Consider the following 15,105-nt stretch of genomic DNA (forward strand, 5'->3'; position numbering starts at 1 on the left):
GAGAGGAACCCAGGCAAGCGCCACCAACAGGCCAAATGCCCAGACCAGGCTAAACAAGCCCTGGACCCGCGAAAGCACAGGGAACAGAGGAAAGTCCTAACTCAGGAGCCCGGACAAGGAAGTACAAAAGCCACCACCAGAGACCCAATCCGAGCCTGCAACAAAGAACCCATCCGCCCAACAGAACACCGTGCACCATGGACAGCAACAGGCAGAACACCCCTGGGAGAGAACCAGCCACAACTGACAAACCCCAGACGCTAGTCAAGGACCAAAGGGAGCAAACCGAGCAACCCTCCCTGCCAATTAAGGCAGGCAAAAATACACCCAGACCAGAAACCAGAGGCCCCCGCACGGCTGGGGAAAACCCCAGAGAAGCCAAAGGAATGTCCAACAGAAGTCAAGACGAGAAAACCGCCAGCAGGATGACCAACCGACCAGGAACCCAAGCATGAGCTCCAGCCCCACAGACCGGAAAACAGCACAATCACCTGGGAAGGGGACATCAGAAAAGGAAGACTGCAGGCCGCACCCAGGGAGGAAAAAGGAGCCTTGTGCCAGACCCGGGACCAAGAGGAAGGGGAAGAGAATGGACACCACCAACCCATAGTGGATCGAACCCGCGGAGCACAACCACTGGCACAACAGAACCGAGGGCAGGACAAGAGAAAGAACACCCACGGTAACACGAGCAAGATCATGACGGCCCAGCAGCACTCGAGACCCACCGGAAGGGACGAGCTTCTAAGAGAAGGAAAATTCAAAGCACCACCAGCCAAGAAGGCACAAGAACACCAAACACACCCAGTCGAGGACCCTGACCCCAACCGAAAACCAGGGGGGCAGAGGAAAAACCAAGGAGGACCGCCAAGAACCGGAAGAGCCCCAAGACCCCATCCAACCAGGACCAGCCTGCAGAACCCAGGACACTGCCAAGACCAAACATGGGGCGGCATGGCAGCATGCAGGACCCAGAGAACTGCAACACAGGCCACCAGGACGTAAGGAGAGGCAACAGATGGCCCCCAACAGATTCCCAAAGGACAGGAGCCGAGGGGAAGCACGACCCAGACAAGAGGCTCAGTCACCCGCAGTCTGAAATAAGGAGTCAAGCCCCAACAGATATTAGGATAACTTGTGGTTAGTGCCTCAGAGGTAGACTGGGTGCAACATGCAAGAAACTTTTACATGCAGGTGGGGGACGAGCCTGCTTAATTTCGCATTTGTTGATACAAAGTGCTATAGATAAAAGTGGTTACTTTTTAACACTTTTAATGGTTCTAAAGTTTGTAACTTAGGGAGGATGGAATTTCAATTAGGCCCTGCCAGAGTTTGAGATTTTAACCAATAAACACTTAAAATTTTAACACAAACACAATTACCTCACTGAGCCATCCTAAAGCCTATCGCAGCTTTCTTGGGTAAACCCTTTTCCAACATGTGCCCCTTATATGCTTCCTATTATTTGCTGAAGTTGCATAGAGAGGATAAACTGGTCCAACTTTTTAAAATTGACACTTCCTTTATATTCAGTCGGCAAGAAATCCTGCGATAAGTAGCGAGCTACTTTTGTGAGGCAAGTACAATTAAGCCACAGAGCCATCCTAAAGCCTATCGGACGTTCCGTAGGCTGACTATTTCGCAGAAGTTGTCTCTTTTCGGTTTCTTATTGCTTAAGCTACATGGAGAGAATGATACGGGAATTTACAAACAACTTTTTAAAATCTGTGCTTATTTTATAATCCCTCAATCAGGAATCCTGCGCAAAGAAGAAGCGAGGGGTACCAAAGGGCAAGCAAGGTGTAACATGCTGCTCCCCTTGTAGATCATGGATACATTTACACCCCGAGTTTGGTCTTAAAGGTAATGCATAGTTTATCACATGAAGCAAATACCATTTTTAAAACACTCTGTACCTTTGAAAGTTTTACAACGTATAGCTCCACAAACTAAGAAATATAACTGGATCCCACTCCACAGCATCACCGCACTTCCCACTGTTAGGCCTCACTTGTGAAAACCCTCTCACTCAAGCACCTACTTGTTTATTTGTAGGAAGTGCTCTGATTTCTTGGAGTGGATTCTATTTCTAATTCTTATTATGTTGTTAAACCTGACATCATTGGCTTGAGTCTCTCCTCCATTTTTTTCCTGTTTGCCTCCTCTGTTTACGATGTTTTTGCTGGTATATTGCTTTGGGCACTGTGCCACTGCTGATCAGTGCAAGTGCTCCCTATATAAATTACTGTATTGATTGAATTCCATGTTTGGCTTATTTGGTTTACTGTCAGTCCCTAGTCTAGTGCACCAGGAGTGCCAGGGCTTGTAAATACAAATGCTGCTCGTGGGCTTGCAGCACATGTGCCACCCACAAGAGTGGCCTAGTAAAAGTATGTCTGGAGGTCTGCCATTGCTAGACCTGCATGCAGTCTGGTATGGTCACGCTGACTGAGCAAGTACACCTACTTGCCAGTCCCTAAACCTTCCCTTAACTTCATGTTCGTCACCCCTATGGTAGGCCCACGGGCAGGGTGCATTGTAAGTATAAGGTAGGACAAGCCTGACCAAGTTGGCATGTCCCAATAGTGAATTACAGCCATATTCGTTTTTCACTATTGTAAGGTTACCTGCTCTCCATTAGTTAGAATGGGCTGCCGGGGTAATTAATACTATAATCCTAGCTGGCTCGGGGAGCATGGTGCAATGTCGAGTTTGTTATCCCTGAACTCTGGGCTTAATAATGCATCCGTTTGTGTGGATGGTTTTTGGACTCTGGGTTTGAAAATAGCACTTTTAGAAAGTGGCTATTTTCTTGTCTAACTATTTCTGGTTTCTGCTGGTTTGGTGTGTGTGACAGGGGCTGGGTGGCTCCAGAGTTCTGGATGAGTCAGTGTGGGGCGAGTGGTGCATTTGCATTGAGAGTATTCACTTTATTACTGTATGTGGTCATAAATGCTTAACGCACTGCCTCTGAGATAAGCCTGTCTGCTTTGCCAAGCTACCAAGAGGGTGAGCAGGGGTTATCCAAGTGTGTGATCCCCTTGCCCTGACTAGAGGAGGAGAGTCCCTATTTGTCAGAAGTGTATACCTCTGCCAAATAGAGACAGCCAAGTCTAACATAGGTGAAAATGTACCTTGGGAAACTTGCAAGGGTTTAGACTTTCACACATGGTAATCGCCATTTGTAATGGGACAGATGCAGTTGCTTCCGACACTTTTTTGCCAAACTCAAAAGCAGTAGTAGTATAAATCTTTATTCGGTAAAAAATGTCACCATTAAAGAATACATTTTATACAATTATACATTACTTTTAGTTAAAAGAAAATGGGAAGTGAAGAACATTAGATAAAACCTAGCACAATAAAATTCCCTTATTAAAAGTGAAACCTGCACATTATACAGTATGTTGGGTGATTTTTATGAGGCCCCAACCAAGCACTCATATCAGTACACTGTTGCATAATGGTTGGAATGACTTCAAAAGCTGTACTTATCTCAACATATCTCCCAGCCAATAGGGCCCAGCTAACTGTTTGGCGGGGGAGAGTGTTGCTTCATCCGCCTAATAAGAGTCAACCATGCACTGCTCAGAAATTTGGCCACCCCGCATACCATGGCAGAGTAAGACGGGTCAGTGGTGGGAACACGTAAGGCCATTCTATGGCACCTCAAACCCAACCCCATACATACTGGTTTCAACCAAACCTTCCTAGCAACTTTATAAGCGGGGCAGGCAAAAAGTAAATGCTCCACAGACTCCTTGGAGCCGCGCACCTGGGGCAGGAGCGTGGAGAGCCACCAACATTAGACCACCCCGAGGTGAACTCGTGCACCGGAAGGGTCCCATACCTGAGTTTTAAATAAAGGGCTCTATCCAGGGGCTTGGCTATGAGATCGAGGAAGGGTTCCAACTTTCTAGACCATTTAAACTCCAAGAACCGCTCTGAGAGTAAAATTCCAACCCCACTGCGTGGTGCCTCTGCCTGAACCCAGTCCCAGTATAACTTCTTAATCACTGGTTTGGGAGGTGGCATTTGACTCGCCCACGCATCCCTCAGGCCCAATTGCACCACCAGCTGCCTCACATTGCTCAACCACCTGATCTTATTACCGATGTCCAGCAAAATTAGTTCATCCACCACGGCAGCATAGTTGGCGAGCTCCCTGGTCCTTCGCAGCCGAACCCAAAACAGTAGGGGGCACAGCCGCACTAGATCTTTAAAGGATCGCCTGCCCAGATCTAGCCGCAAAGGAATTAGCAGGGTAGAAACAGGAAGAGCCACCAAGTCCCTCAGAAACTTGTTTTCCGCTGCAACTAGCTCTGCAACATTTTCGAACCCACACAGCTCTGAGCCATACAGTGCAGCCGGGAGGATCTGACCCTCAGATTGCCATGACCAGTGCCACAGGTTTACTTGTTGACTCCCGATGCTCTCTCAGAGTCACCCCTGACACTCTTATGGCTGAGTAACATTTTAGCCAGGTGGTCCCTCCAATTCATCCGACTATTTACCCACGCCCCCAAATAGTCGAATGAATCTACCAACTCCAAGGGTGGCCCATTGAGCGTAAAATTATTTCTAAATCTTTTGAAGGGTGAAAGAGCCATGAGCTTAGTTTGAGGTATTAATGGTGAGTCCTCCATCTGTACAAAAGGTGCAGAATCGGTGTAGGAGCCTTTGAAGTCCCACCGGGGATTTGGAGATCAGTAGGGTGTCATCCGCGAAGAGTAGAGTGAGGATTCTTTCCCCCGCCAGGGATGGTGCGTCCACCTCTTCCTCTCTCAGATGATCCACCACTCCATTCACAAACAGAGAAGAGGGTCGGTGCCATAACGCATCCCTGGCGTACTCCTCTCCTCACGGGCACCCTATCTGTCAACTGGCCCTGGGTGTCCCATCTGATCCTCGCATAATTCCTGTGGAGCCTTACAATAAAACTCAAGAGGCCCGGGGAAACACATCTTCTCCAACGTCTCCCACAGCCTTGCTCGAGGGACCAGGTCGAAAGCCGTCTTGAGATCTATGAAAGCCACATAAAGGCTACCCCTTTTGATGGTGACTGACTTCCAATAGACCCCAAAAAAGCGAACGACCTGGTCCATCATGCCCACCTTCTGGCGGAATCCTGCCAGAAGGTGGGAGAGGACTTGTTCCTCTTCCATCCAGGCTCCAACCCTTGAGATAATTACCCTGCCAACCACTTTCTGAATCCCGTCTATCAGACTGATGGGTCTGTAATTGGTAGGGTCCTCTCTAGCCCCCTTTTTAAGCACAGTGACCACCTCGGCGCCCTTCCAAGAGTCTGGCATGGGGTGACCCCTGTCGATGAGGTTCATTATAAGGGCAATTAGTTCGGCCCAAGCCCTAGGTTCCTTTATCAAAAGGTCCCCCGGTATCCCATCCGGGCCGGCCGCCTTCTTCGGGGTAAGAGGTCTGATAGCCACTACTACCTCCGAGGGCAAAAATGGATCCTCGAGCTCCCTTATAAGTTCCCCTTCTCTGCCGTTAAACAAGGGGCGACTTCAGTTCCACCATATAGTGCTGAAAAATGATCTACCCATTGTTGACTTGTTATGTGGGTGGCTAGTGGCTGTGCGCTCTGTTGCCTAGCTTTATTAATAAGGTCCCAGAATAACCTTGAATTCCTCATGCTGACAGCACAGTTTAAGTCCTGCCAATATTGTTCCTCCCACTCTCGTTTGGCCTGTGCCACTACCCTTAAATAGTCCTTCCCTAGCCGCTCTAACTAGTGAGGGATCTTTTTTAAGTAGGGCAGCTGTTAGCTCTTGTCTTTTCCCCTTACACTGGGCCGAGTACCAGGGATTACTAGAAATGGTAGGTATATTATTAGCTCTACGGCTTTTCCCTTTAGATGAAAAATATTGGCTCACCTGCTCTATCGTATTTTTGTAGGCTGTATCAAAAGCAATGGGCGGTTCCGGGGCACGTCCCATCCCCTGTTGCCGTGCTGTCAAGTCCAAGGTCAGATCTACCACAAGATATTTTATACTCCCAAGTTGATCTTCCTTTAATTGTGTCTTGTCCCATTTCAACCTACGGTTACTATTGTAGGGGAAAACCTCTTTGGTTAACCTCAAGGGAGCACTCATCCCCCCCACCCTATGGGTTGGCCCACCTAAACTTGGTGCAGAGGGGGTTGTGGTCACCATCCTGTGTAGCCACCACCTCCATATATATTAGGTCTTTCCACAGTCTAACATCCAGTAAGATGTAATCAATTCTAGACGGACCATTAAGCCTGTTCAATGTCATTGCACCAACCCTGAGGGACATAGTCCTACCGTTGAGTGCTCTTAAGTTGTGTTCCCTGGTGAGGGCGTTAATTTGTATTGCCCTTGCTGACCATTTTCGAATAGGGGGTAGTGACAAGGCTGGGATAGACCATCTAGAATCTTCCCCCTCAGTGCCCAAGGGATCATCCCGGCTAAGAGGTTCAAACGTGCAGTTAAAATCCCCGCCCACTATAATTTTAGCAGAAGGGGAACACTTAGCTATTGCCAAGTCTAAACTCGTTAAGGCTACTGAGGATGTGTCCCCCGGTGCCCCTCTAGCGTAAACATTAAATAATTCAAGCCCACTCCCCTCAGCGTATCCCCTGGAAGAGAGGTGTAGGACATCCCTACATGCTGAATCATGAACAGCATCCCAATCCAGATCAATTTTGATCCAAACCAATAGTCCTCCCGCGGGTCTATCCTTCCCACTACTTACTGCGGGGGAAAAATATGTAGTATAGCCTGATGTGTGTAGTGGGAGCAGGCTCCAGGTTTCCTGGAATAGGCAAACATCAAACTTCGATGAATGTGTGCCATTCCGGTAGAGCCATCTTCCTTTTTAACCCCGCTACATTCCAGGATAACAGGTGTATAACCCTGTGACCTATAGGAGCCAAACCAGGGGCCCCCTTACTCCCACTCCCTCCCCCCTCCTTAGGCATGGGAATGGCATCCACATAGGTAGATGGCTTGGGGGATACAATGCTACCAACTATGATGTCTATACGCGGTACATCCGTAGTGGCTCTGATTATGCTACTATCCGAGCTTTGGGCTACCAAGGGACCTGCCTGTCTATTGTCATTACCTCTTGCCACCCTTGCTGCCTCAAGATCAGTGCCCTTAGCCATACTTGGTTGGCCACTCCTCTCCTCCATAATCTGTGAACATCAGTCGCAATCTTACATACCGGATAGCAATGAGAACCTGTTGCCTGTCTACAGAGGGGTAAAGGGCCTCAAGTGCACCATTCTACTATTGGTATTTCTGTTTCTCTGGGGTGCCGTGATGCAGCCAAAAGGGTCAGCCGCCTGGACGGGATACTGGCCGTAAGGGGCATACCTATTGCTATATAGTGGCGGAGGGTAGCATGGGAGGGTACAGCCCATTTGTAAAAGATGGAGAAGCACCACGGATCTAGGGTAAAAATATGTCCGAGCCCATGGGGTGATACAATTATCCCCGCTTCCAATGGGCCAATTTAATATGTAATCCACTGCACGCGGGTCTCTAAAATTGACCACCACCAGGTCACCCTCAATATCTTTAAATCTGCTACCCAACCAGTTGATCCGCCTGACATGCACTATCTCCCCGTCGATGTTATGTGAAATAGGCCTATAAGTATGCAACCAGTGCATTATTTTGTTTTTCAATTGAGCATAGCCCTCTCTTGTTATCTAATAACGGCGGGACCTCTGTCAAGACGACCACAAAAGGCACCGCTTTTGGAAGTATCTCCATTTGTGGCCTTTTGGTCGCTGGAACTGATGTGTCTGGCGCTTCCCTGTTCCTCCCGCGCATTTCCTGTGGGGGCCATTATCGATCCCCTCTGGGAGTCACCCACTGGCCCTGCTACTAGGATGTTTTAAGGCTTTAGAGGGGGCGGTCTTTGGTGTACAAGGTCGGTTCTACCAGGGGGCTGTGACTTCGACTTGGGGGGCTGGGTTGGAGCTATTAGAACGTTGGTAGCAGGTAGCCTTAAGGCGGAGCAACCCCAGTCACCTGGGCCTTGCCTAAGGTAACCATCCTACTTATGGCAGTCTCCAAGATGGTAAGTCTAATCTCAACTTTCTTTATGCTCTCACTAATGGGCAGGAGCAGGGACCTAAGTAAGAATTCCAAGTTCCCTAACGAAGTAACGGGAGGTAATGCATTCGGTAGTGGGTCCCCAGGAGTATTGTCATGGTCTGTGGTGTTGGTACCCACGACAGAAGGAGCCACTACTAGTGGTAGTGGCAGAGTTGGATGAGATTCTGGCACCTCCACTGTTACCATATCAGGGATGGCAGGGGGCTTTGAAGCTTTCCCAAAATCTGAGTGGGGAATTTTGGCTATACCCTGCCCTCCCCTCAACTTCCTTCTCTTACTTGGAGGTGGGCCATGCATCTCTACCACAACTACTTGTTTCGGCTTAGTCTTCCTTGGCTTTACTGCAGTGGGGATCTGGGTGATTAGATCAACAGCCGAACAACTGAGACTGGGGAGGGGGAGGCACTTACAACCTGGTCGAGAGGCAAACCGGGATTGGGAGTACAATCCCGCAATAAAAGAGGGACACCATCCTGAGATAATGGATCCTCACTAATGTTATGTAAGCCTCCCTCCTGGGCGACAAGAGGAGTGGTGTCGGTAAGAGTCCTATTTTTCATGTTTTCAATAGAGCGACGTCGCTCTGCCCTACGCTCAGCCAAGGAAGTTTCCTTATCACCATCACCCGGGGCCCTGGAGAAATAATTGTCCAAAGTCCCATTTCTAGCTCCCGCCACCCTCCAGTGAATCCCTCCACAGCCGGCGATGCCATATCCGTCGCCTGTGTCAAGGTCCACAGTTCCAGTACAATACAGGCGTAAGAGTAGGCCCAGCCCAGCCTACACTGGCCTACGAGGGCCTCAGAGGGCCCGCCCTTTGCCCGGGCTTAGCCCCGCGCTTCGTCCCGCTGCGCGGATGAGTAGCCTGAATATAGTCCTCCCAGGCAGGTGGGCGTAGCCGCTGCGGGAAGAAGCTGCAGGTGTGTTGTAAACTGCCTCGCAGTCCCGCAGCGGTGTGGGCGGGTCCAGCAGCACAACCGAGGAGCGGGGTGCCGCGACCGGGAACCAACAAGCAAGAGTTCCAGTGGAAAATCCTGGCAGCCCAGTCCAATGCCCCGTGATCTGCAACAGTGAGTAACATCCGCGAAGCAGGTGTTACGAAAAGTTATAGGTGAGCCAGGCGGGGGGCGTAGCCGCTGCGGGAAGAGGCTGCAGGTGTGTTGTAAACTGCCTCGCAGTCCCGCGGCGGTGTGGGCGGGTCCAGCAGCACAACTGAGGAGCGGGGTGCCGCGACCGGGAAACAACAAGCAAGAGTTCCAGTGGAAAATCCCGGCAGACCAGTCCAATGCCCCGTGATCCGCAAACAGCGAGTAACCTCAAAAGCACAATCGTCGAGCAACTGAAATTATTCTATAGCCCACAAAGACTGTTTGTCACACTTTTGGGATTGCGATCCACACACATCAACCCCAAAGTTTTATATCCTTTACTAAACTTTAGGTTTCACAAAGATTACCTTTAAAAACACAAATTTAACTAAACAAAAACTATTTATATAACCCCAAACATTACATACCCAATTCAGCAAACTATATGAAGAAACACTTCAGGATGTTTTTTTAACTTTTAATACACACTGGTTGTGATTTAATGCAAACATTTTTTTTTCCAAATAACTTTTCCACCATAATACCAACTTTAAATATTTGAATGTTTAAAGGTTATACTACCAGTTAAAAAAAAAAACACACAAACAAAATAAAAACACAATTTACTTATACTTAGTTATTTGGGAAAATACATAATTAAATGCTAACCAACATATACCAGTACACCATATTATTCCTTCGTCATGGTGCCTATATCCTTTCTATACTACCTTCTAAGATACTACCCTCCTAAATCTTCCTAATTGGCGTTGCGCGCCTGCTCCCTTTTGTCATACACGATTATGTTGCCTTTTGGTATGTGCATTGCCGGTCACAAAAGAGGCTTAAAAGTAACGGTAGCTTGTAGAACTTCTACTGTAACCAACGAAAAATAAAAAAAATAGTCGAGCCAAGTGCAAGTTTCTCCTCGTGCCACAGTCCGATCGAGGACCACTGTGGCACTACTAATCTCAGCAGCAGAAACGATAGTACGGAGATAAACCGATTAATGGGGACACGTGAAATTGTAAAAAATGAATGATGGCATACAATCGCGGCAAACGTATGTAAGAACTGTGGGGGTCGCTATTCCACTGCTCGAACACACCGTTTAGTAAAACTTAGTTTCCTATACGATACAATGTAATCAGTGACTAAAGGAAGACTGCCTAATAAGATACAGACCATCAGCGGCATTAACATTTCAACGCCAGGTCTACCTGTGAGGCAAACCCCATCACGCCCAGACACCGCGACAAGCGCCCTAAATCAATCGTAGCCTTATAGGGCGGTAAGTGATGTTCCTGCCAACATTTGACGTGGAGGCTGCACACATTTCCGTGACACCAATTTAACTCAAAGGGTTGTTTCAGCAGGTGAGTCGGGTTTTTTAAAAACCTAAAACGGGGGAAACCGTTTTTCTTTAAAGAATTTGTAAATAAAGCGAGCAGGACGGCGTGGACTTGCTTGAAGCCCAGAGTGGTGTGGCAGAGAAGTTCCCGCCTTCCCCCAAACAAACGCTTTATTAAAACACGCGATACAATATAAAAATGTTTTAAAAAAACACCAAGATAGCCAATTCACCCCTTTTAACTACTACGCGTCCGCGCTTCAAAGCCCTCCCTTCACCGTACACAGCTGGGACTACTACCAATTCGCACTAAGCAACACTTACCAGTTCGAGCCCTCTGATCCTAAGTAAAAGAAATTGCGGGGGTCGGCTTCGGATTGCAGGGAGACGTTCGTCGGGGTCACAGGGGAGAGAGTGAGAAGACCTCTGGATTACGCTGTGGAGACTGAGTCCTTACAGCAGAACTTTACTTTCGCGGGTTTTCTTCCCAGATTTAAAGGTTCGGTTACCAGGGTAACCAGGTGCTGACGTGAAAATAGGTCAAAGGACTATGGGGAAAAAACACAGAACGCCAGAGAAGCGACCCAACTGCATTACATCACAACGCGTCCCGATATTAAACTTTATTTCTCGTTTTCTAGTCATGAGGTTCTAAATCTGCAACCATGTCTTTTTTTGTCTAGTGTTTTTTTTAACCCCCTCCTATCTCACACAGATGTGTTTTCCTTACCGCATTCTCCATTGCTGTCACTTTTGCATTTTCGTGTCCCACATCTGTTTTGCTCCGTATCCCACAACCTTTCTTGTCATAAGCTCTTTTGTTTTTGTCCTTACTCAAATTGTCACCCCCATGTTTTTCATTTTACTGCATTACCTTCCTTCTGGCTCACGACCTTTCCTTTTGCCCCATGCAATTTCATTTTACATCCTCTCCACGCCATTTAAATTTCTCTTAACTCATGTCCTAGATTTTTTTGGCAATGTCTTTTTCAACCCATTCATATTCTTCTTGATCCACACCATTCTTCTTTTTACATCGTTTGATCCCTGCCCCATAATACCCTTTTCTTGCCCCCACTATATGTGTTTTCTTGCCCCATTCCCTTTTTGATACACATACTTTTTATTACCTTTTGTCCAACGCTCTTTCTCCAAGTCATTTCCTCTTGCCCTGCTTCCATTTCCGCCTTCCCATTGCCCCTCTCCAAACCCCATGTTACACCTTCTTGACTCATATCTTCATTTTCTTGCCTGTGCTGTGTACATGTGGGACAGGTAATCTCACTCAATAAAACTACTTTTGCCTTTATAAAGCTCCGTGCCCTTCACACATCTAGGCCTCTTCTCACATGTGCTATGTTTTTTTTGTAACCAAGCCCTCCCTTACTCCTTGCTGTAACCCCTTCCCGTATTCGTCCTGCCCTCTTATATATATTTTTATTTCCCTGGGACCTTTCTTCATGTACCATGTTCTATGTTTATAATTTTTCTTCTGTTTTTCCCTTCTTTTCATGTTGTCGTTCTTCTTTTACTTTTTTTGCTGTCTTTTTAGGGCTCGCCCCTTTTCTATTTCGCAGAAATAGAAAACAGGGGTGAGTCCTTATGTCACTGATCCAGTTCTTTTCCCAAAGGCTCTCTTCAGGCAGCTGAGTGGCTCTCTTCAAGGAGGATTTCCAACAGTTCACGTGAATCCCAATCACGTGACCTGCTCTCATGCACGAGCCTTCAAAGCCTCAGCCATTTGCTTCCCAGCCAGCGCTGCAGGCTGTGACTCGCATCAAAGGCAGCTCAGCCCAGCTTCTCCCAGTAGGCAGCCCACCCCCCTCCCTCTTTTGACTTTCAGTGACTTCACACTTCGTGCCCCTGTCCCTTCAAGGCAGCCCAGCTTCTCCCAGCAGGCAGCCCACTCCCCTCCCTCTCTTGACTTTCAGTGACTTCACACTTCGTGCCCCTGTCCTTTCAAGGCAGCCCAGCCCAGCTTCTCCCAGCAGGCAGCCCATCCCCCTCTCTCTCCATATGGTTGCTCGAGTTCCAAGCTTCCCCAGTGTGCGCTCGTTCACTTCACTTTTTCACGGCCGCAGGCCGTGACTTCTTTACCACTGATTTGCCAGTTGTAATGCTTTCTGTGTGCTGCTGTGAAGGCATTCTGCTTCAATTTTAAACATTAGGCCAGACACTTTTTCACGGCGGCAGGACGTGACTCCTTTATAATGTTGTAAATACAAAACACTGACTATGCTGAACAATGTACCATTTAAAAATAGCTATTCATTATTTTCTCACTGCGAACCGGGTGTCTATAGATTAATCTTATTTCACCTGTAAACTTTGTGAGCAAATCAGAAAAGGGCCTTTTCTCTTGAGGAAAATAAATGTTTATTTCTAAAGCGCTACAACGTATCCAGGGTTTCTCAGCGCTAGATCGAAATTTTTATAATTACATGTTTTTAAGCCTGCCCAGCCTGTGCCGTTTCTCCCTACCCCTTAACCCTTCACCCTGCCCCCACCTCCTTCTGTCTCCCAGTCCCTTGCTGTCGTCCAGTTCCTTGTTTCATATTTGTTTGCCCTCTTCTTTCTCTTTCGTTCTCCCTCCAAGTGTCAGGTGCCCCACAAGTCTTACCTTTGCTTGTGGTGCAATTCCGCAGAGACGACAAGAGCACCCGTCCCTGTACCCACCTGACCCTCGTGGACGGAAAACCCCAGCAGGGATGAGATGGACGCAAGGATGGGAACCAGGGTATAGGGTAAAGGAAAGCGTGGAGCTGGCAGGGCGTCCGGTGACAACTGGAAACCAAGAAAAAGCAAGGTTATAGATAGACCCAAAAAGGAACCACCCCCCACATACACACACAGACCAGGTAATCGTCTGTGGACTCACCAATGCTTCCGGGAAGGCAGGACCTCAGATGGGTTCAGCTCTGAGGATGAAAGGTGAGGGCAAGACGCTCCAGCGCGTTAGCCCCGAGTTCAAACTAAAGAAAGTGCTCCTGCGCTTTATCAAAAGCTATAACAAAAGAAAGCGCTCCTGCGCGTTGCACCCCAGTGTAATCCAAATGAAAAGCGCTCCTGCGCGTTGCACCCCAGTGTAATCCAAATGAAAAGCGCTCCTGCGCGTTGCATCCCAAAGTACACAAACGAAAAGCGCTCCTGCGCGTTGCACCCCAGTGTACACAAAAGTAGTCACTCAACCCAAGAATGCTGGCTGAGCCGTTTCCCTGCTTGCGCTCCTGCGCGGAGGGAAACTGATGATGAAGTCGGTAGCCTGTTCAGGAGCAGTCCTAGAATGAAACCAGGTGACGTTTCACAAAGCGCTCCTAACTAGCGCTGTCTTCTGATGCCGAGTTGCGCTCCAGCGCGGCTTGTCTCCCGTAGAGACGTGCAGGTCAGAGACAGCGGGACTTCTACAAAGTCTCTGGAATCCGAAGCACCAATCCGGCGGGAAACGCGATGTTTAAGCGTTTTCCCCCGGAAGTGCTTCCGTGCTCTGTAGCCCGGGACTAGACCGGGTACTCAACTTCCGTCCGGAAGTGAGTATTCCGGCCGCCCGTGTGTGTATGCGGTAGAATGGCCGGCCGCGGCAATGCCGCGAACCGTGACAGCACCCCCCCTAGAACAGAACCCCCCCCCCCTGGAAGTCAGAAAAGAGAGACAAGGCGAGGGCTCAGGGGATGACTCAGATGGAAAGCACGAACCAGAACAGGAGCATGGCGCACATGGGACAAGGGCTCCCAGGACCGTTCATCTTGAGTATCCTGCATACCTCCTTCCAGAAACGGGACACGAACTGCGAGCCCCGATCCGTTATGACCACAGAAGGGATGCCATGGAGGCGAACCACCTCCTGTACGAAGATCAAGGCCAATTCAGCCGCCGCGGGCAGTTTCGTTAAAGGAACGAAATGAGCCATCTTGGTGAGGTGGTCCACTATAGTGAGAACTGTGGTGTGACCGGTCTTGGTGAGCGGGAGCTCAACCACAAAATCCATGGAGATGGTATGCCATGGAAAAGGAGGAACCGGAATAGACTGCAAAAGGCCAACTGATTTTAACGTAGCGCCCCTGTGTGGCTCAAGTCCCCTTACCTGCATTTAATTTGAGGAACGCTCACCGCTGTTTGGCGGGTCCGGGTCCCGGGGTGGATAACTGTGGGCGCCATTTTGGATTGGGTGAGTTCTACTTCCTGCGGGCGCCATCTTGGAGCGTCCCCACGCTCGTGATGTACTTTGAGACGCCTATTTAAGGCGGACTTCTGCGCCTCATTCTTTGATCACCTGCTGCATTCTGCGCAGGTCGCGCTGCCAGTGCGCTGCACTTTTTACTGCCTTTATTGCATTTAACCCCTTCAGCGCTAATGACAAGGGTAACTCGTCATGGAGTTTCCATTGATTTCAATGGAAATTACATTGAAGCAGCAGAAGAAGCATAGCATCCAAGTGGTTAAGTTTATTTAGGTTGCTGTATCCCCTGATTTTAACGTAGCGCCCCTGTGTGGCTCAAGTCCCCTTACCTGCATTTAATTTGAGGAACGCTCACCGCTGTTTGGCGGGTCCGGGTCCC

The 15,105-nt window shown here is 48.7% G+C and overlaps 1 protein-coding gene across 3 annotated transcripts in view; it reads right to left on the reverse strand.

Annotated features, from left to right (window-relative positions):
• The window catches only part of LOC147703625 (zinc-binding protein A33-like), a 121,474-nt gene that overhangs the window by 87,524 nt on the left and 18,845 nt on the right, over positions 1 to 15,105 (reverse strand). Inside the window, exon 1 of one of the 3 annotated variants that reach the window (XM_086931963.1) lies at positions 10,874 to 11,038. The exons of 1 other annotated variant lie outside the window; for it this stretch is intronic. The gene's annotated coding sequence lies outside the window, so the exon portion shown is untranslated. Of the gene's footprint in view, positions 1 to 10,873; positions 11,039 to 15,105 lie in introns of those variants that run through there. One more of the 3 variants, XM_086931965.1, reaches the window with a different exon arrangement.

The sequence above is a fragment of the Lissotriton vulgaris genome, chromosome 7 (assembly GCF_964263255.1).
Source record: "Lissotriton vulgaris chromosome 7, aLisVul1.2, whole genome shotgun sequence".
Lineage (NCBI taxonomy): Eukaryota > Metazoa > Chordata > Amphibia > Caudata > Salamandridae > Lissotriton > Lissotriton vulgaris.